This window comes from Falco biarmicus, chromosome 4, assembly GCF_023638135.1.
Source record: "Falco biarmicus isolate bFalBia1 chromosome 4, bFalBia1.pri, whole genome shotgun sequence".
In the NCBI taxonomy this organism is placed as follows: Eukaryota; Metazoa; Chordata; class Aves; order Falconiformes; family Falconidae; genus Falco; species Falco biarmicus.
Window position 1 is genome coordinate 25,708,015 of NC_079291.1, and position 23,361 is coordinate 25,731,375.

The 23,361-nt window shown below is 41.4% G+C and overlaps 1 protein-coding gene across 2 annotated transcripts in view; it reads right to left on the reverse strand.

Annotated features, from left to right (window-relative positions):
* The window catches only part of CNTNAP2 (contactin associated protein 2), a 1,159,974-nt gene that overhangs the window by 52,583 nt on the left and 1,084,030 nt on the right, over positions 1–23,361 (reverse strand). The gene's annotated exons all lie outside the window — the stretch shown is intronic.

Consider the following 23,361-nt stretch of genomic DNA (forward strand, 5'->3'; position numbering starts at 1 on the left):
TTTGCTGTCTTGAGTCAGAAAAACTGAACTTCAGGGATCTCTGTCTATGCACTATGTTGAAAAGAACAGAAATTAAATGTTCCTCCTGATTACAAGTTTAAAAAGAATTGAGTTTTACGATATGCAAGAGCTCATTAAGAATAATGTTTAATATCCTGTTCAGGTAAAATTTATCTCCAAGACTGACAATGTAGAATATACTTGGAAGGGCAGGACGCTTACAAAGCTGCTGTGGTGCTTCCACAGCTGGGACCAAACAAGCCACATGTTTCTTGTTTCTTTGGGCAGTCAGAATGCTGCTGCTGCCATCATCTTCTTACTACTTGCAGGCTTTGCAGTTGTGCAAAGACAGATGGCATTGTGTTATTTTGAACTGTTTCTGAAACACTGGATCTTAAAACCCAGATTAGTAGACTGGTTTATTTTCCACCACATTGCTGCAGCTAACACTGCAAACCCACTGCACCACTGCCTTCAGATCCTGCCAGGGCAGTCTCCAGCACTGTCTCCATCCTATTGAACACATGCCACCTCTGTAACCAGTTTACCAGGACGGAGGCTGGCTGATCATGTGGATATTTCAAGAGGCCTTAAAAAGCCCCCAAACAGTCTGATAAAAAGGCTTTGCTTGAGCAAAACAAAGCTGTAACCGGGGAGGCTTGGACTAGACTGTTGTATGGGATGTGTCTCAGTTGTACAGCAGGGAAGTACAGAAGGGAAAACAGTAGATGAACGTGTAGGGGGGCATAAAACTGGGAAACAGTCTGTATTTTCATGCCAAATGCTGACCAGGCTGTGAACACACTGCAGAACAGCAGTGATACAATGTTTCAGAGCATTAACACAAGAGCAGCATTTGCCAGGACTAAACCAGGCCTGTGATCAGCTGTCCTACAGCAACACATGGTTTTATGCAAATACAAGAAGCTTTCACTACAGGTATTTCACCCAAAAACTGTCATGTAGCAGATGAGTTAAAAAATCAAACCGTTGTTCAACAGCAGAAGTAATGGGGGAGGTACTAAACCAACCACCCTGGAAGTACAAACATTTTCCAGCTGCTTCTTGACTACTCAGGTAAAGCTGACAGAATAGAAACACCCCTTGCGGTGTACCACAGTATGAAGACTGAGCATAATTAACAATAGTTGGGTACTTCACTTCATCTGGAGTGCCTGGAGTCTCTTCACAAGACCAGAAATGTTGCAGCTCCGTGCCGTGGAGATATTTATTTCCTGCTGATCTGAGATTTTATTTTTGTCTTGGATGAATGCCCTTTCAATTTCTAAAACAATGCACCAAGGGTAAAAAGGGATAAAAGTTTAATTATCGTGAGATACCAAAGAGAATAAAATTAGATAATTAAAATAAGATTTTTTTTTAAAAAAATGAATTTTTAAGACATGATTCCCTTCTTCAGAGAACAAATGTATTCTTTCCAATCAAAAGGTTAATATTGAATAAGCTGGCAAAACATTAGATCCAAATCAGAGACCCAACTTGAAAATTAGATATTTCATTAATAAATACAGAAATTCATGAGCTGTAAAATCTCCACAATGAAAGAATATTCAGACAAGATTTCACTGGAAGACGAGAAATGGTATTTGAATTGATAAATAAGCTGCTGTCTTTAGTATGCTGAAGCATGCACACATTCTAGGAAGAAATTTGTTTCCTTCTACAGCCTGCTTGGTATCATTGTCTTTGAATTTTTGTTTAGCTTATATACATTGATACAAAAATATATAAAAATAACCATATAAAAAGTAGCCTCTCTCAGACTTTAAGATTGTGTTAATCAACTGTTAGTCACAAAATGCACATATATTAAACTACTAGAGCAGAGAAGCCAAGTCTTTGCTGTCCTGAGGTGCTGAATCATTTGCAGTACGAGTAAGAGAAGGACACCAGAGAATTAATATTAGAAGAAAGAACTCCAAGACCTGAGGAATTAAAGAAAAAAGCTCTCCATAAAATGTGCAGAAGTTTTCAGTAAGTCAGCTTAATAAATACAGATTTTAAGTAGAATTTGATGGCTTATCTGGAGTAAAGCTTATGGCATTTTACTACGTGTTTGGCACCACCACATCTCAAGAGCTTTCTGTTCAAGTATTTGATGATGTTTATGCCATACAGGTCACCACCTGCCTATTATGGTTTCCCATTCAGTGTTTTCTCCTCATCCTCCTTATTTGCCACTGTTTTTCCACATCCTCTTTACTCATATTTCAGTCGTTTCCTTCTCTCCTGTTTTATTCCAACTATTATCATCAGTTATATCTTTTATTCTGTTGTTACATCTACCACTTCCTCTCTATTGTATTTTTGCTGGTTTTTTGGGGTTTTGTGGAAGTAACGCTGCTGTGTTCAGACCTTTTCGCATCACAAATGCTTTTCTTTGAGGTTTTTAGCATCAGATGGTTGAACATTCAGGCCTCTGGTTGATGTGGATGGGCAGACTGAGCTGGGGAGGAAAAGACAGTTAGTGTCAAGACACCCATTTCACACCAGAAGAGTTCACAGAAATCCGGAAATACTGCATGAAAGCCTCAGGTACTCCAAGAACTTATGTGTATGTGAGAATTTCTGTGCTAGGAAATCTTAGTGCTCATCGTGATCCTATGTTGAAATATACTGAAGTACTTAAGCCTCTAAAATACGATATGCTTCCTCCATTCCACAATACACAATTACTGATTAAAGCAGTTAACAATTCTTTTGCTCAAAAAATCTGCACCTGTCTTTCCACCCAACCACCCCCAGCTGGTAAAAAGGAATACTTTAAACATTGTTGCTAGTTCCAATATAATGGTGAGCTCTGTGATGCTCACATGTCTGACAGCATTGAAATGCACAGAGAACATGTAGTCTGACACATCAACAGATGTACAGTGAAGCTGAAATATTCTGGATATGCTGAATTTACTGGGAATAACATTTATTTGTGCATCTGTTAATGTAGCCATAACATGTTCCAGTTCTTGATCCATGCAAAGCACAGTTGAATTTCACAGGCACAGTGGCAAGCTGTCCAAGATTTCTGAATGAAAAGTAACTGGCTTAGAGTTACTGCTGGACTGCTGTGTGGATGCAAGGCAGAAAAAGAGCTGGAGAACAGGAATATCGATAGGTGACTTGTAAAAGCAGTTTGACTCAGCAGCTGCCAAGCTGGTAGGTTCACATCTGCAGAAACACTTCTCATGGATAGTTATAAAAGGCTGTATTTGAGCACCCTCAGCACCAAACTCTGCAAGAGGAGCTGAATACAGGCACAAAAAAAATCCCAATAGGCATTTTAAAAAAAATAATTTATTCTTGGGATTTTTCTGGGTGGGTCCATCTGAATACTAGAAAATTTGTAAATGAGTATTTTTTAATTTCTTTCCTCCCCACCTTCAATTCATTACTAACAGAATTTTGATTCAGGCAGCAGTCTAGGTAATAAAGGGGAAGGCTTAATTGAGATTGCAGGAGGACCCTGTCTTTTTGTCTCAGAAACTCCACGGTGAGCTGGTACGTTTGCCTTCAAAGGCTCATTGATGTGTTTGCAAACAAGTTAGCCAGCAAAGCAGTGAGGTGGTTAAAGCAGGGGACTTAAAGGTAGTGCTGATCCCACAGTCCTGTTCCTTAGCCTTCACTCATTCGGAGGGGCAGAGCCACATGTTGCTAGCTTTGTCCATGACACTGAACTCCTGTGACTGGGGGTCCAAGAGGATGGGACAGGATGTTATGTCCTCAGTCTGAGACCTGTGGGAACAGCATGGGCTGAAGCCAGATTGTCACACGCTCAACTGGGACAGTTGCTGTGCATTTTGACAGATCTGAGTTTGTTTGCAAGCAGAAGCCAATTCTCAATAATTAAGAAGGAGCAGACAGGTGAGGTAAAGATATATTTGCTCATTTCTTTGCCTGATGGTCAGGCAGTAAGAACAACTCAGAGAAACAAGAAAAACTGGTACCTTCCATGGACAGCTGATCAAGGGCAGTCTCCCAAACTGTACATTTCCCCACTTTGGCACCAAAGAAGCAGGACATCCTTGTTTGATCCACAGGCACCTGGCATCAGCCAGTTTTCTAGCTTATCGATGTTGCTTTGTCACCACTGTTTTGCACTCCACGTCTGTGTTTCTCATGGCTTCTTCCACTCAGCTCCTCAGTCCCTTTGGCTCTTCCCTTTTGTCTCCCCCTCCAAAGGCATTTGCCCAACTTCACAAGAAGCTGATATTCATAAGTAAGGTGCCCCTGCTGTTTTATCCTCATGGAAAGAAAACTGTCTAAGCAGTCACTAATAATTTCTACTTTTTTTTCAAAACACAGATATCTCTAACAATTTCCATTTGAGCTCTGGAAGAAAGGAGGAAGGGCATAGAATTTGCTTATGCTAAGAGCCCGGAGAAAGCTGAGTAGCAGAGCTCTGCCAGGCTTTACAGACCACGCCACAGCTCCGGATGCTCAGACTCACAGCAGCATGGGGCACTGAAACGTGAGCGAGTGTAGGGGAGAAGGAGCTGGATCCAGAGCAGCAGAGAGACAGCGCCCTGAATCCAGCAGCATGAACAGGATGAAGCCTGACCTGAATATCATTGAGATGAAAAGCTGCCTGCTGCAAATTTATATGTGAGCTGGAGCCAGAGGGAACCAGGGAGAGTGGTAAAGGGAGTCAGAGGATGGGGGTGGAAGGACAAGGGAGATGTGGGGTAGGCAAGAAGCCTAGAGCAAGTGTGTGTATGAGGAAAGCTCCTGGAATCGCTTTTACTTTTGTACTACATTTCAATAATGTTATAATTATTTTATTTTCAATAATAAGGAGTCCTAAGTCTGCTGTTCTTACATGGAGCTGTGGGGAAGCTCAAAGGCAGGCAAGCCAGGGACTGGGAGACAAATTCAGGGGACCTTGTGTATGCAAGACTTTGTACATGTCTCCACTCTATTATGATTTGTCTTCTTTTTAATTTGGCTTTTAATTTGACTAGACATATTATTACGACAATTACATAAACAGGAAATTTCTTAAAAAATATATATATCTAGCAACCATAGGTGAGTCTTAAGGACTGACTGGAAACAGCCAGCTTACAAGTTATAGAAATGGATTTGGTGAGTAAGTGCCATGCACACCATTGAAAAGCCACAAAACCAGTGCAGAAAGGGCTGTGTAAGCAACACTGTTGGTAAAGGAATCACACTGGGAATAGAGTATAGTGTCTGAACACCTCACTAGCTAATTCCTGGTGAGGGGCAAAAAGAAAGAGGACAGAACCAGGTCTGTACACAAACTGGTTGTCTGTCAAGCTCATCATGTCCCACCCCTCCCTCCCTGTCCCTCACTGCCTCTATGACCCCCTCAGAATCAAGTGAAAATGCAATGCAACTCTAACATTTCCCTTTTATTTATTTTTCTGTGTGAGGACAGGGTGCAGCCTGCCAGCCTCATTCCCACAAAAAAGTCCTTCATAAATTTAATGCACTGGTTTCAGTGCATTCCTCAGCAGGAAGAACTTGGCATGATACAAGCAATACCCAGGTACCAGATGCAATGTGAGCTTAGCTGTCAGCCAGGCATTCCTTTGTTCCTGAAGGGGACACTGTTACAAAGTCAAGATATCAGTCTTAAGCAATTAAGCTATGCTGTATGCATTAGCAGAGAAATCTGTTGGCTCCTGCAGGCACTTTTTGGAGAGCTGCTGAACAGGCTTCTTTTGCAAGGCAAAGAAAGCACTTGAGAGGATATGCCAGTGTAAAATGGCATTTGCTTCAGCTGAGATAAAGCTACAACATCACTTAGAAATACTGCCTTCTCATTCTGGCACAAGAGCTCAGCAGGACCGTGTGCCTTGTGAGATAGCCACGTCAGTCCCTTTGCTGTGTGAGTGTCTGGGCAGGGTGCTGCGGCACAGCACTGTTCCATGGCAGGGCTGGGGGGCAGCGGTGAAGGAGGCAGCTAAAGATGACAGGTTGCCCAGAATTGTCTCAGGTCTCTTGCTGCTGGTGTGCCCTGGGGTAAAGCTGAAAAGCAGCCTTGACTGCAGAGAGCTCTGTATATTAGTGTAAAGGTGCAATTCTTCCAAACTTAGACCTATTCTCCAAATGTACTGGTTACCGTGCCAACACAAATCTTACTTCAATATCTCTTCTAGTGCTTCAACACTTTATACCCTAGCACACTGCTGATCGGCTTTTTAACTGACAACAACGATTTATTGAAAAAGAATCACTTCACCTGAGGGAAAAATAGATCTAGGCAATTGAGAAAATAATTGGGTAGCATCATTTACTGAATACAAGGGGTCCTAGCTTGCCTTTAGCTAAATGGATGTAGGCAATAATTTTAAGAAGAGTGACAACTGCCTTGAAGGTATTTGAAAAAAGCACTAGCTTTTATAAGTGACTCTTGTCATAACACAAGTGTTTGAGGAAAATCGCCACTAATGTTTTTGGACACCAATTTTGCAAAACAAAACAGGAACAATGACAATCAAAAGAATTTACTGCAGATGAGGTACAGTTACAATGCCTGAAATGTGTCCTGCGTTGATTCATGAGAATGGTTTATTTTATAGGAGCACTGCAAGCGGGGGGAATGCAGTAACAGCATTTTGTTATTGAATGCATGGGCTAGGACAGTATAACAGCAAGCTAGTAATATTGCAAACAGAAAAAAAAAAAGGGAAATTATGGATGAGGTACCCTCTTAAAAAGAAGAAAAAGTCTGCCATCAATTTCCTTTTTAGAAAAGCATCCAAGAGTTGAAATGTAATGATCCAACAACAAATGATTTATAAAAAATGATCTAGAAAGGAAAGCAGGTCAGCTGCCTAAGTCATGAAAACTTTATAGGCTACCCAGCACAGAGCAGCGGTACTTTCCTGGTTCAGGCATTAGAAGCAAGGTTAGTAGAGCCTCCCAGCCATGCTAATGACACTAAGGACACTAACTACACCCTTATCAAGGTGTTCTACCCAGTGCCATTAGCTCTGCTGAAGTGCACTGTTTGAACCACCCTAGTTTCTTCTGCCAGCTCTGCATCCCTGGTGGGATGATGGTGATTTTCAGGTTTCCTTCAAGATGGGAGTTGGTGTCCAGAGAAGCACAGAATGACAGTGATGTGGCAACCACCATGGCAAGGTGACACTGGATAGGTACCTCGCTGTGTCCATACAGCTCAGCCACCACTGCTGAGCTGCCTCCCCACCCTTCCTTTCTGCTGTCTCCTCCATGCATCCCTCGTGACTGAAGTTCCCACTGCTGACAGTCCCTTACTGCCTCTCCCCACAAAAGGGACAGCCCTGCAGCCAAGACACCTTTCAGTGTGGTCATTAGGATAGAGGGGGCTCCTACAGCCTTCATCAGCTCACTCTCTGACCCCAGTACTTTCACTCTTCAAAACTTGATTAGTTTTGAGAGATTTGATTGCCATCAGTTTAAAAGACTGTCTGCTTCATCCAGCTGAATGTTCAAGCAGAGATGATGCTGGTTTCTGGTAGGAAAAAAAAAAACCTACAAAAGTTTCCCATTTTTGCTCACTGTCACTTGATATTTCCTATGGGTGGAATAATGTTTTTCAGATACAGTCATCTAATGTGGAATTAGTTCCTCTTCTAAATTATCTCATGACTAAAACTAAGAACCTTACTTGATAGATATGAAAAGCAGTTCCTTTTACACAGTACGGTTGTTATTATCTGAATCTCTTACGAAAACACAGGCCGTTTTAGAATCAAGCCCTCAAAATGGTCTTTACAGATCTTTGCCAAACAAACTGTATTGTAGCTATTGACTGCTATAGGTAAATGTTTAGGAAAAAGATGATGCGGATGAAAGCCCATGCAGGCTGGAGGAGTTGCTTAGGGAGAGTTGGTCAACCCCACACATCAAGACCAGCTCTGCTAGAAAGAGAAAAAATATGGTTGTCATTGGTGACTCCACCCGGAGTCACCACAGGGAGGAAGACCAGCCTGGTTGAACAGAGAGCTTTGGCTGGAACTCAGGGAAAAAAGGAGAGTTTATGACCTTTGGAAGAAGGGGCAGGCAACTCAGGAGGACTATAAGGATGTTGCAAGGTTGTGTAGGGCGAAGATTAGAGAGGTGAAAGCCCAGCTGGAACTGAGGCTGGCTACTGCTGTAAAAGATAAAAAATGTTTTTACAAATACATTAGAACCAAAAGGAGGGCCGAGGATAATTTCCATCCTTTATTGGATGTGGCAGGGAACACTGCCACAAAGGCTGAGGAAAAGACAGAAGTATTTAACACTTTCTTTGCTTCAGTCTGTAAGACCAGCCTCCATCTGGGTACTCAGCCCCCTGAGCTGGAAGACAGGGATGAGGAGGAGCAGAATGAAGTCTCCACAGTCCAGGAGGAAACAGTGACCTGCTAAACCACTTAGAAGTGCACAAGTCTATGGAGCCAAACAGGATCCACCTGAGGGTACAGAGGGAACTGGTGGAGGTGCTCACCAAGCCACACTCTGTAACTTATCAACAGTTCTAGTGAACTGGGGAGGTCCCAGCAGACTGGAGGTTAGTCAGTGTGACACCCAACTACAAGAAGGGCTGGAGGAGGATCCAGGGAACTGCAGCCCTGTCAGCCTGACCTCGGTGCCAGGGAAGGTTACAGAGCAGATCACCCTGAGTGCCATCACAAGGCATGTGCAGGACAGCCGGGGGTCAGGCCCAGCCAGGACGGGTTTATGAATGCCAGGCCCTGCCTGATGAACCTGGTCTCCTTCTATAACAAGATGACCCACCCAGTGGACGAGGCAGTGTCTACCTGGGCACTGACACCATCTCCCACAGCATCTCCTGGAGAACCTGGCTGCTCCTGTCCGGGCCAGGGCACTCTGCACGGGGTTAGGAGCTGCCTGGAGGGCCGAGCCCAGAGCGCAGTGGGGAATGGAGCTCCATCCCACTGGCGCCGGGCACAGGGGGTGTCCCCAGGGCTCGGTGGCAGGGCCAGTCCTGATCAACATCTTCACTGAAGGTGCAGACGAGGGGATGGAGCACACCCTCCATCAGTTGGCAGAGGACACCAAGCTGGGCAGGAGCGTTGATCTGCCGGGGGGCAGGGGGCTCTGCAGGGGCTGGGCAGGCTGGAGCTTGGGGCCAAGGCCACTTGGATGGGGTTCAACACAGCTCCATGCTGGGCCCTGCCCTGGGTCACACCAGCCCCAGGCAGCTGCAGGCAGAGGGCTGGGGAGCTGCTGATGGGAAAGGGCCTGGGGGGTGGCCAGTGGCCGGCTGGCTGTGAGCCCCCACTGTGCCCAGGCCAGCAGCAGCCTGGCCTGTATCAGGAACAGTGTGGCCAGCAGGGCCAGGGCAGTGACTGTCCTTCTATACCTGGCACTGGTGGGGCCGCACCTGGAATCCCATGTTCAGTTTTGGGCCCCTCACTGCAAGAAAGCCACTGAGGGGCTGGAGCATGTCCAGGGATGGGCAACAGAGCTGGAGAAAGGGCTGGGGCACAAGGCTGATGGGGAGTGGCTGAGGGAACCGTGGGTGTTCATCCATGGAGGAGGCTCCAGGGAGACCTGATGGCTCCCTACAGCTGCCTGACAGGGGCTGTAGGCAGGGGAGTGTCAGTCTCTGTTCCCAGGTAACAAGCAACAGGACAAGAGCAAATGGCCTCAGGTTTTGCTAGGGGAGGTTTAGATTGGATATTAGGAAACATTTTTTTCACTGAAAGGTTGCTCAGGCATTGGAACAGGCTGCCCAGGGAGGTGGTGGAATCACCATCCCTGGAGGCATTTAATAAAGACACAGATGCTGCACTCAGGGACATGATTAGTGGTGGGCTTGGCAGTGCTGGGTTAATGGTTGGGCTTGATGATCTTAAAGGTCTTTTCCAACCTAAATGATTCCATGAATCTCTGATTTCCTACTGTCCTTGTTCAATGTGTACAAGACACTCTCTGCTGAAGTCCTCTTTAAATTAACACATTAAAGATTGAGTAGAAACTTATTATGAAAACAGCATAAGAAAAAATAATTTAGGTTTAACTTATTACTTATTTTAGCAATTTATGTCAGCAAGATTATGAGCATTACAAGCACCACTGAGAAATTAAGCATCTATTTTAGAGGTGGAACAGCTGATGGACAGAATAGATTAAATGTAGGTAGATTTTATGAAAGCCATCTGAGGCATAAACCTGAGACTTTCAACTGACAGTTTCTTTCTATACTACTTAAATGACACATTGGGGGATATTAAGCTAAACAGATCTTGCCATAAATTCTAGGGCACTGGAGACGACTGCATCAGGATTATAATTTTAAATCCACTGATTGATGTCTGGAGTCCTCACAGCTTGTTTTTAAAATTAAATTAAGTTGGATAATATGAACATTATCCAACCCCATATTCAGCCATCCCTCTTCATCTATTCTTTTGCTGTATCAGTTTTCAGAAAAAAATGGAAAGTTTAAAAATGCTTTGCAATTCTTTAATTACATGCCAGAGATCTAAGACTTTATTATTTGAAACCAGAGGTGAGTATCAATGAATGCAGTTCCTTTCCTTTCACCCCTTATTCTAACATGTCATGAAAGAACTCCTAGCTTAAGGGTCTTTGAGAACCTCAGTGGTCACAGCAGCGTTTGAAAGTAGTGAAGAGCATCTTCTTACATGCTGTGACAAAGACATTTTTGGCATTGACTTCCTTCAAGTTCTATAAAAACATATTGTCCAAAAGCCAGAACTGTTCTTTAGGATGTATGTTAAGATGTCTACTGTAGAAGTCACTCAAAACCAGTTTGTAGATTCAGGGTAATTTAGATTATTTCTAAGCCTGGCAGGTCCCAGATCCCACTACATTAAGTTTTATTAGTGTCCTGTTTGTCCATATTTAAAGCATGAGAGCAGCATTAACATTAAAGACACTTAAGAAGCTTTCAGCAAAATATAGTATCCCAGCCCATTATCTGGTCTTTTTTATTCCACATTGATGAATCACAGATGGGCCTCTGGGCTAAGCTGAATTGGGAAGAACGAAAGAAACATCACTGTGAACTAGTAGAGATAAACATTGCCTCAGAACAAAGTAATTGTGCTGGGAAATTTGTATTTCTTTAGTTAAAAAAAAATTATCTTAAGAGATGCTCAGATTAATATTAGTGTAACAGTATATAAAGATCAGTACAGTGAATGAAGTATATTTACATAACAGCACCTGGTATATTACCTTCAGTATTAACTATTAGCTACAGAAGTCTCAGGGTGTGTTTGGGGTTAATTTGTAATTGGGAGAACAAGGCCCACATCACAAGAAGGACAAAGTTTGGCAAGTTTTAATTTAGTTTGCACTTGATGTTTTCTTGTAGCCATTTATGCTCCCCCAAGAAGGTTCTTCAAAGGTTTTAATGGGGAAAAAATGGTAAAGAGAAAATTAGGCAATAAACTTAATCTTAAAAAAAAAATCCATTACTGTCTTTTGAGACCATTGTCAGTTCTTTATCCTGCACTGCTGCTCCAAGGATTATGGCTATAAAGCTTTTGAACATTTTTCTTTTTTTTTTTATTTCATTGGGGAATAGAAAAGGCAAGTGCTCAATTATTTCAGTAGTCTTACTACATGGTAAAAAGGAAGTAATTTTTTAGTTTGTCTAAGAGAAAGTAAAACAGTTTGAGAAGCTGTATTTGCAGTTTGTGTCCCTCTGTTTCTGCTGTTGCTTTTGCCATCACCAGGCTTCTCTACTACTTCTAGACTTGGATCAGTTTTAGCTGCTGATACACTGCTGCTCTTTCCCATGTGCTCCATACGCTCTTTTCATAAGTAGGAGATGAGTTACCAGAGAGTTCATTAACCTTTGCATGCCCTTTATAATCTTTGACTCTCACCCTGTGATGCCAGGAAGTCAAATTTGACTACTGTCTTATTGAATACCTCTTTTTGTCTATGCTTAAGTTAGAGGGTTTCTATGTTTCCTATGAAAAGCAGAGTCTAATTCCTGGTCTAATTAATGCAGAAACAGACCATTCCCATCTTCATTTGTCATGTTACTGACTGTCTTGCAAAGATCCTGTGAGAATGTAGAAGCAAGAAACCAACCAGAGGCTACCATTAGCCAAAGGATGATGTCAATTACGCTGATTTTATGTTAAGTGGGTATTTACTGAGTCAAGAAAGTACATCTTTTCAAGGTGCTAAACTGAAACCCACTCAAAATTGGCCAAGAGATCTGACAGTTTGACAAATTATAGTAGTAATTGTAACAGTAGTTTTCCCTGAAGACATTTCACTATATCAGTATTTCTGTGGCATCTCACCATCTGCAACTCAAGAAACCCTTTTCAAATTATTGTAAAAGAAAGGGGTTTTTTTTGGGGGGGGGTGGGGTGGGGTGGTGTCATTCTAGCTTGAGTGTTTTAAACAACTCATTTTTTCTGACACTCCATAACAAATAATGCTTTTCTCCCTGGACATTTTTGAAGAACTGTATATATTATGGTGAAACCTTTACACAGTTTGGATTATGCAACTGGTAAGAAAGACCAGGAGACTACATTGTTGATCAACAAACCTTTTCATGTAACAATGAGGCAGCTGACAACCTCAAAAAAAGCAGGGGGGACTGGTAAAATACTGAACACTGAAGAAAGCAGAAAATTCGAAGGAGGAACAACATCTGTGACAGGATATTTTATCTTCCTATCAGACTGAATAAAATACATACATTACCTTTTGGTAGGAGGTTGACTGTAACCTTACTCAACTACTTCATGTGGAAGTGGAATACAACCCTAATATTTCAGCAGCTAAGATACACTGAGATAGATTTGTAAGTTCATGTAGTCATAAAGGATAGATTTCTGAGTAGTATACATTTAAGGGAGAGGAAACAGGCCTCTAAAGAAATCTGTAAAAATGTAAGTTTATTCTTGTTGTATTTAAATGAGGTGTTTATGAACTAGCCACTGTACTGCAGATTAAACAGAGTTTTATTATAGCTTTTAAATCGAAGTATCAGTAACTGTCATGGTCAGTGGCATAACACTGCTACTAAAGTACCAGATTTAATATCAGAATAAACAACCAAACTGCAACACAAGGAGCCATTAGTGATATCGACTGTACTGTAGAAAACCTCTGAATCTAATTCAGGAAGCTATTTAAAAACAATGCTATCCCTCCTACTATAGTATCCCTAGTATAATACAAGTCTCAAAATTGCTGAAATTTCTGTAAAACTATTAAAATAAAATACTGTATTTCAGACCAAAAACCCAACCAAGACATGACAGAACCATTTCAAAGCCTCCATTAAATAACACACCAGCATTGTTGACACCACAGAACGAGAAGCATCTTTCACCATGCTTTTTTCAGCTGAACTTATATAATCCCTAGGTCTTAGTGAAAAATCTTAGCTGTTACAGTAAGTTGCAATTTGAGTTAGGATGGACAACAAATATTGCAATAACCCATATCAATTAGTTGTCAACAGCTCACCTCTCACAGTGTCTGTTATGGGTCACAGGTTCTCCCACTTGTCTCAGCTATGCTAGGCACCAGTTGTAGTCAGAGTCCAACTTAGTCAGCCTCGCACCAAGCAGCAATTGTCACAGCACAAACAAACTAGCAGGCCACCACAAGGCTTTTTCCATCAGTCAGATTCTACTAGCCATGCTGTTCCTCCTTCCTCCAGAGAACAGACCACACTACTCCTCCCCCATGCAACAACTTCCCCCCCCAACTTCTCAGGGCTATTTAACTACTTAACAGGAACGAGCTACAGCTGCACATCATCCATGTCAATCAACCCACTGCCTTGGTAGCAAGCCCACAGCTGCATATTATCAATGTTAATCAACCCACTGCCTTCATTCCTCTACAATAGTAGACATCTGAATTGAAGATTTGTGAGGGTCTGGACAGTTTCCATCTTTCCCTTCAGAAACAATGTAATATTATATAATCTAATACTATTTAATAATTCTATTGTTTCTGATCCAGAAAACAATCTGAATTATTAAGTTTAAACAATGTGTTATTTATCCTTAGATATATAAGGATGTTAGATGAGACCACCTGTATTTTACTGGTTAGTAAACAACTTCCTTCAACAAGGGGTGAGACCCTGCCTTCCCCTCTTTGGTGACTGACTGGCATGCTTCGGCTTGAAACGGGGTCAGTCTGAGATTTATCTGAAATATATTTCACCATATGTGAAATAGCACATGAAAGACAGGTGGCACAAAGATCTAAAGAAAGTGTATGTTTGTAGTTCGTTGCTGGTGACTGAGATGCAGCAAGCAGCAGTGGTGGCTTTGGGGTGACTGTTTCCCAGTGTCTTCCTCCTAAGCACACCTTATTACCATGCAAATAACTAGGGACAACCAGTCCATGTGGAGGGGTATCACAGCTATATTGCTATGGCAAGTTTTAAGCGAGGTCATGGTGAGTGGTGCAACTACACTTGTTGATAACTAGAGCACAGATGCAGCTGAAGCCGCTGGAAACGACGAGAGTCATTTGGGATGAGTTCCTTCTCTGGGGCAACTAGCAGTGTTTTAACTGTTCCCTGAGATATGCAGACGGAGAATACATTACTGTACCTACCAGAAAGGGCTTATTTAAAGAGTGTATCTATCTACTTACCTACCTACCTATCTATCTTTAAAATTTCTTGGACAGAAACACTTAAAAATAAGACATCAGTCAGATTTTGGTTCTGTAACACAAATAATGAGAGCATTTCCTTTAAAAGAAATGCTAAATAACCTACAGAGGTCTGGCCAGGCAAATGTTAACTTGTCTTCCCATGATTTATTTCTTTGATTTTTTTTTTTTTTTTTTTTTTTTTTTTGTGGCAGTGCGAGTTACGGTAATTATTCATTTTTCATCATCAAAATACGTCTGAATGTACAGTCCTTTATAAAGTCCCTACAAAAAGATTATCTTATCTTCACATTTATTCATTACTTAATATCATTTGAGGAATGTTTACTCTATTTTACTATGTCTTGGTTATACCCATGTAGAACAGTTGACTTTTTCTTGTGCAAAGAACAGCAGCAGAGCATGGGCTTACTTTACATCCTACATAAGGCCTACGTAAGGCTGTGGATTAAAACAGAGTTTAGTAGTGCAAAGATTTTGTGTTGAGCCTTTGAACAGAGATAGATTTCATCCTACAAAGCTGTACAGCTTCAAACTGATCTGCACGGACAGGTCCAGCCTTCTTGGAGAACATGGAAGGCACCCAGACCTCAGGCAGCTCTGCGCTCCAGTGTGCAAAGGCACATTGGTGCAGCACTGCGAGGGACAACGGTCGCACTGTCCTTCCAGAGACACAGCAGCACCTACCGTGAAATTGCTGTGTAGTTCACACCCTAGAAACTCTCACATCCCTTGCCCTTTTCAAGGTTCTCCAGCGATCTGAGCAAACCTTCTCCAGGGTCTAGGAAACCTGTGGTGCTTCCAGTGCAGATCAGATGAGGACAGGGGCAACTTCAAATTATCACCGATGGGAGCGCAAACTAGGACAGCTGTTGAAGGAGAGTGTTGACTCGATCCCAGTGATCTTCCAAAACAATCTCTCTGAATTAGACCTCAGATCTGGGGGCACATAATCTCTTGGAGAGATTATCATTCACCTGACCAAAGATAAGAGTTAATTGCAATGTTTTTGTCATGCTATAAGTTGATTTGCTCTGATTTTTTCCCCCCACTGCCTTCACGTTCCTATGTGAAACAAATGCCAGACTGGAGGTTTTTTTTCAATCATCAAACATGTTAGTTTTGAATTAGACATAATTTCTTTACCTGTCCTTACAAGGAATGGCATGTTGATAATTGCACCCTCAACCAAAATAATCTGGCCAGAATGCATATTTCTATGGTTTTGTTTCTAATCAAACATGGGTGCGTGTTCACATTATTTTCAAATGTTTTCTATCTGGAGCCACGAACAGAGGTTACCCATGTTAAGTAAAATAATGTAAAATTAAAGACTTATGCCTTGGCTTAGCAAAGATGATTTTTTTGTCAATTTTGTCTTTCTATAATTTTAGGGAGATTTATTCTGATTTTTGATTTTTCCTTCCAATATATTTGGAGGAAAATTGTAAAATGCTGTTACTTTCCACTCCAGGTGTACTTTTGGCTTTCAATTTTCAGGTTGTGTAACACTATTTTTTTTGTGATTTACAAGCCTTGAAGGTGCTCTCAGTTCTCTGATTGTGCTATCAATGCCGTTGTAATTTTATAGGGCCAACAGCAGGTTTTATTGGTGCCCTTGGTGATCTTGTAATGTTCAGTACCCTTCTTTGACCCTTTAAAGCAGCTGCATTTGAAATAAATTAGTACCAGATATTACACAGTGAAATAGTTCCTCTCTTCCTGTGGTAGGGAAAAGTTGTATAACCAAGACATGCCATATTAATAAAATACAGAACTTAGGAAAAGGTCACTCTAATTACTGAGGTTTAAGTTTTCATTTTGTTCCATTACTTTTAAATAGTGTTATCACATGGTTTTGAACGTCAGGTAAGGCTTGTGCAAATGCTCTGCTCAAAATGGCACTAACTAAATTAAATGTCTTTACAGTCTCTTTTCTTTCTTTCAGAGCCAATAGATGCGTACTTTGGAAAGAACTGTAAAGCAATGGGATTATTTTCTTTGCAAGATCATATACAGCGATTTAAATGAAAACATCTTCTGAGACATCATAAAGCATAAAGAAAAAGAACTGTATAATTTAGGAACTAGGAATCTCTTGTGTCCTGTTACAGGCTGGTATGCAGGCTAGAAGAGCAAGAGAGTAAAATAAATAAATAAGGTTCTGACCTTCTGGAACTGTTGAATGCCCACAGAAGATTTTGAGACTAGTAATCAGTGAAGCCTTTTTACAGAGAACAGCACAATAAACAAATGAAAGGGCAGCTGCCAGCTACAAAGCATGAGATAGAGGCTGAGAGATGAAGAATGACCTGAAGGGTGGAAGTGAAAGGCTAGTGGGAGGCCATGACTCCAGGCAGTTTTTGAAAAAGCAGGACTGGCTATGCTCATGGCTACTGAGATTACGATAGCACCTAATTTAGTCCAACTTGTCTGAGTTTTACCTTCTGCCTCTCTGGAGCTGCCTGCTGGCCAGTGCTGCAGCAGCTGAGTCTCACAATATTCGGGAAAATGGAAAGAAGACGCAGCATGGATGCTGCCAGGCAAATGGTACCAATGGATATTCTTGGCTTTTCCATTTCAGTTCTCAAACAAAAGGTAAAATCCACTTGGGCTACCCTTGTTTCTGCCTCAAAAGTTATTGGTGTGGAACTGGCAGTTCAAAGTGTTTGTGGTGTCCCCTTGGATGGAGTGCTTGCAGATGGGAAATGTTCCTTTCTGAATAGCACTTGTAGGCAGGATTTTTCAGAAAAACCAGGTAAGTCAAAAACTCAGAGGCCTGAAAGAAAAAAATATTTTACTTCTACTTTGGCTCTTTGAACTAGGAGGAGCTGTGGAACATTTCCACCCCTACCTGAAAAGTAAGATATGGACAGGTAGACAGAACTGAGGTCAGAGAGACAGGCAATATTAAATCCCAGAGGAGCTTCAAGCAGGCTGATACTGTTATGTAGGAGGAGTAGGAGAAGGAAAATTGTCCAGGTGTCATATTTTTGTATGATAATTCATGCGTGACACATGCAGGGGAAAGCACATCTTTAATATTCAACTACTACTATAGCAGGAGGGTTCCTAATATGACAATATACATATGCATTCGTCCTGAGATTACAGCACTGGATGTTTATGCTTGATTCTCAGAAACAAAGTAGCAGGCAGTTACTTTGAAGGAAGTTAGTGGATGAATTTACTGCATGCTAGCTATTTTCTGCTCATTATCAGCAAAAGTAGGCTAAGCCACCCTTCACTCAGATTATCTGTCTACACCGCCAAATGAAGGAGAGCCAAAGAGCGAACGCAAGCTGCGGAGCCCTGCCTGCCACACTGCTCTTATGTTGGAGTGCTAACCTCATTACCATCGTGAGGCAGTAGCAGATACATGTCAAAGATATAGCAGAAGAATATTCTTAGATTATTCATAATCTATTTGCAGCTCTGCATTATTTTCTAGGACTCAAATTTCAGAGCTGAGCAAATTACCTTACAGTATCAGAGACCTAATCCTAAACTGGTATTTGGTTCAGTGATTTCTTTGATTAACATTAACTTCATATCAGATTGTATCGATCTCAAGCAGCGTACCCGAGCCGAGCAGCAATGATGACAATGCCTGTGTCCTTTACAGACTTCTTTACCAATGTTACCAAAACCCCCTTTTCAATGCTGGTATATATTCTCAAAGAGATGAGATGTGCATCCTTTGGCATGAAACAAACTCTCTAAGTTACAAAACTATGCAGTCATGTGGCAAACATGGGCCCTGAGGCTGGTTTTCAGTGTATGATGTTTTGGTAGGATTAATTACATTGCACATCCCCCCTGTTTTTCAGCTAGAAGTGCTGAAGCATCAAAGAGCCAGGCTTTTTGTATCTGATTTGGTAGTAAAGAATTTGTATCTGATTTGGTAGTAAAGAATGTTTACCTCTTGGAAAAATTTTCATTGTCCCTGCTGGTAGTTCAAAGGATTTTGAACTTTTGCCTCCTATTATTCAGCATCTATTTGTGGTGAGATGCCATGCAAGAAAAATGCAGTTCTCACTTCTAGACCTTACCTAAGCCATGCAAGCAATGTAATTTATCTCCTACTTTTTCTGAAGTTCTCTTCTTTGCACACTTGAAACTAACTACTTGTCAAGGTGTAAGCTGGCCTTACCTCCCCTCAGTCCAAGGCAGTGAATGTCACAGTGGATCCAGGGAAATGTCTCCTGACAAGTTTTAATTTTCACCACACAGCTTGGTAAAGAAACAGTGAAACTCCAGCCACGGAACAGTAAAAATATCCTTTCATTGACACCAGGGAAATAACACATCTAGAAGTGGACTTTCTACCTTTGCTTCTTGAGGACACCACCTTCTGAGAAAAGACTGCAGGCTCCTGGGTGGGATTTCCAGGATCTCTCTTTAGGCGTAGAGTGATGACAGCTGCTTTTGCAAGAAGGAAGGCAGACCTGAGAGGTATTTCCCTTTTTGTTACTCTTACTGGAAGTACCTGAAGAACGAGCACTAGGGTGAGGCAGAGACATAAATGGAGCCTACAAAGATTAGCTGCAGGGACAGTGGTCAGTTCTGAAACTGATAATCTGAGCTACAGATGACTTGCATTATGTTGATTGTTTCCAACTGGATATTTAAGTATTTTTGAAACGATGTAATTTGATTTGGAGTGGTTGGTAAAGATGGAGAACTGACAAGGAGCACACTTCCTTTACTTCCCTGCCACCTTCTCAAGAGCAACTCTTGTCTGATCTTGGTGTTTCTGTGCTCAATCAAATATCCTGTTAAGAAACTCTCAATTTCTGTTCACCAGAATGATACTTTTACAAAATCATTTTTATGATAAATTTACAAAAGCTAATTATGTGTAGCTTATGCTTTCTAAATGCATATTAAACCCCAAAGAAATACTTCACTTCCAGTAATAAAGCAGACTATGACACACAGCAAGTTCACGCAGCAGAACTTCGTGTAGGTCTCCAAAAGGCTGTGAAGACAAACCTAAGTATTGAATCCAGATACACTACACTTGGGAAAATCAAACCTCTGCTCTATTCTACCTCAGTAATGAGTCTCAAGTTGCAGCCAAAATGAAAACGTAGATTGAGATCTGAAATGTAGTATGTAACACTGTCACATTGCCTACTTTTTGTTTTTTGTCTTCATAGCTTGTCACACAGAGAGCCACCTTGTCCCTCTTACCTGCTCTGTGCCAGCCAACAAAGCCTAAGTGTAACAGACTGAAGAATTCCTTTGAAACATTAACAATTCCCTTCTACCTTTTCTACAAAATCCTGCATTTCTCTAGTGCTATTGTTTTTATTACTACACAGTCATGTAAACGAGGATTTTTCGTTCGTTGTCTCCTTCAGCTTTATTTCACATCTTAAATCATAATCCATTTTACCTGGGTAAGAATTATATACTGAATGGCTTTACCTCCAGTTTCCTGGAAGGCTAAAAATATTACATATTTGTGTTTTTCAAGCCAGTGAACAGCTGAGCTTTCCAGAAATTATTTCAGGAAAGTAGAAAACACCTCAATTTAAAGAAGCAGCAATGCTCCCTGATTACAGCTGCTATTCAATCATTCCATTTTGTTTCTAGTGTGATGCTCCTGCTTTACAGGAAATATTATGAACAGTGCAAGGCACAGAGAGCCATTTCGTCACCATTATATTAATCAGCCACATTGTAGTAACACCTAGAGCAGAGCGTGACGTTGTGTGATGGTAGGTAGCTGTTGTACTAGTGATCCTTTCTGACTGGCAGCAGATGAGCTATCACAGCAAGCACAGCTGTGGCAGAAGCGTCTGCTCCTATGCAAATAACCCTAATAAAAATGGAAATAAGACAGGTGGAAGATCAGTTTCTTAGTAAGATTGTTCCACAGCGCTCTTCAAAAACCCATCTGTCTTTACAAATAGGGCCTTGCATTCATTTCTGATGACAAATAGGAATTGCATAGTATGGGAGTAACAGAAACAGAATGCAACTGATGCCAGACCAGCAGTGAAATAGGAGGCTACTCCCATATTGCCCATTTAGAGCATGTACTTGCAGGTGGGTACAAGTTGTAACTTGATAGGTGTATCCAGATCTTCTGTTGGTGCTAATCCCTTTGGGCCACTGAGATACCTAGCCAGCATGATGTGACAATTAGAAGCTTTAAAGGTACTGGGTTCTGCATCTACTTTGTCCTTCAAACAGCTGCACTCATGTAACCATGTTAACTACGTACTTCTCTCACCCGACATTACTCCGAGAGTTCCACAGCAAAGCTGATCAACAGACACGGTCATTGCACAGCTATTACATTAGGAAACACGTGTCTCTGTGGTGAAATTAAACCTTTCTTTAGTAGAAAGAAGGTTTTTTTCTTGTTTCCTCCTTTAGTATTGATTTCTGTTTTGCTTAATAAAATATCCTATTTTGCAAAGACAGTAACATAAGCAGAGAAAAGGAAGCAAAATAATCATATTCCCAGCATGTTAATAAAACCCTATGCTGTTGAAGAATGAAGTATTGTATTCCAGAGATGTAAAATATATAGCAAATACACAGAATAGATGACAGACAGCATCTTCAGAAACAGTTGTCTGAAGCTTAAAATCAAGTAGCACAGGGAAAAAACCAGAAATATAACCTACTCAGAAATCTCTTCTTCAGGGTAACACAAGACCTTTCACTGTTCTCAGCCTTTGAGTTAGCTGAGGAGCTGAAAGTGAGCATCAGTGATAGATGTGATTGCTTTACACGTCCTGATGGCAGTCTTCAACTGTACACTATGTATTTATACGGCATATTTTATCAGGACTGTGTTTACTCTTTCACCTTCTAGATTCGATACTTGCTTTTAAATGTGTTTGTCATGTTACTTATAATGGTTACTCGTCAGGTTATTTATAAAGAGTGAGAGGAGTATACATTGTAAGTTCCCAGGTATTTTAAACTTCTCTTATTACATAACAGAAATCAAATTATATTCACTGACCTCTGCTATTTTTTTTTCTTTTCATGTGTTTTTATTCTTAAAAAGTCCAGTGAGTCCTATGATCAAGCTTTTGACATTAACAGGCAGAATACAGATATTATTCTGTTGCCAAGCTTCATTTTTCATTTGGAAGGATCCAACCAAAACAGAGGAGACTGAAAACTCTGTTTTCAACCACAGACATGACTGCAATTGAGGCAGATGAGGAATTGTGGGTTTAGATCTGTAGGAACAGAGGTGGGTCAATAACTGATTTTATTTGGACCACTCGAGTGGTTATCATGCCTTTCAGTCCCTGTTGAATATTGGAATAAGTATCCTAGACATGAAAAGTGATACCACAGACCCTCTGAACTGCCCAGTTCTTGCAGCTCCTCCATTCTCCATGAATACCTAAAAAAATCTCAGGATGTGTGTATTTAAACGCAGCAAAGAAATCATCACCAGGGCATGGGGTCATGTGGGGACTGCTGGGCGGACTTTGAGTTTGTAGTGCTATGAACCTGCTTAAAAATTAGCTCAGAAAGAACCAGTGCAAAGACTCAACCTCCTATGTCACAGTTTCACCTGTGTGGTTGCACGATGATGTTTCTAGCTCATCAGCCAGCTGGCAGCCATTCAAAGGAGTAAGAAGTTGCTTCCCTGCAGAGCTCTGCCTGCACTCGGGCTATTCGAAATGAGTGTAGTGCAGAGAGTATTTCTGGCGTTCTCTTTCGTGCTTCTTCCATTTCTTCTTTTCACGCCACGGTGCACAGTGTGTTGTTTCCTTCTGTGTTTCATTTGTCCTTTTCTTTCCTTTTCTTCTCTCTCATGCAGCAGTCTTTGCTCTGTTGTATACCTGCCTCCTTTTCCTTTCATGCTCCTTGCTCAGCCTTCTCCAAACCATTGCCTGATTAGAACAGCTGGGAAAATGCCATTTTAAGCTGGATCCAAACAACCATTCAAAAAAGTTCAGCTGCTTGGCAGGGCTGAACTGTGGAGGCAGTACTGCCATACTGTGGTAGTTTCTCAGACACATGAACTTTTGCAGAGAGCTGCCCTATCAAAGGAAACAGAACCTCTCTAGCAATTAATTCATTACTGGAGATGGACACTGCAACACCCTTCAGCTGATATTTTTGTTCATAATTCCAGCTGCTGAATGCTCTGCCTGAAGTTCTCTGTCTCCTCACTTTGAATTAAGGAGTGAAAAGGCCAGCAGCCTTGCAGAGGCAGAGCCAGCTCCAATCCAACCATCCCACTTGACCGTGGGGAGGTGGTAATGTGCCCAGTTTCCCTCTGGAACCACCAAAATCAGACCACATCATCTTTTGCACTGTCTACAGAACCATCTTGGAGAGTACCATTGTTCATGTCTCTCCTGCTAACCAACTGTTTTAAAGGCTCTTTGCTTCCTATTTCACAAAATTCAACATATTACTTTAAAAAAAAGTGAAAGAAATGGAAAAGTGTATCTTCAAAAAGTCACATTAGCTATTTTGTAAATTGCTTTTCAGCTTCAAAAATCAGTGCATGGGTTCAGAGGTTACTGCCTTGCACCACTAAACAAAGAAAAGTTTACAATTTTCTGGATTAAACCCTTCACTGCGGTTCAAGCAACCGCATTCCTGTACAAAGCGCTCAGAGGAAATAATATTAATAACCCCATATCTCTGCAAGGGAAAAAAGTCCTCCTTAAAAACTGTAAATGTCAGGGGAATAACTGACTCCTGAACGGAGTAACCCTGTACATTCATGTTAGATGCCTGCAGTGG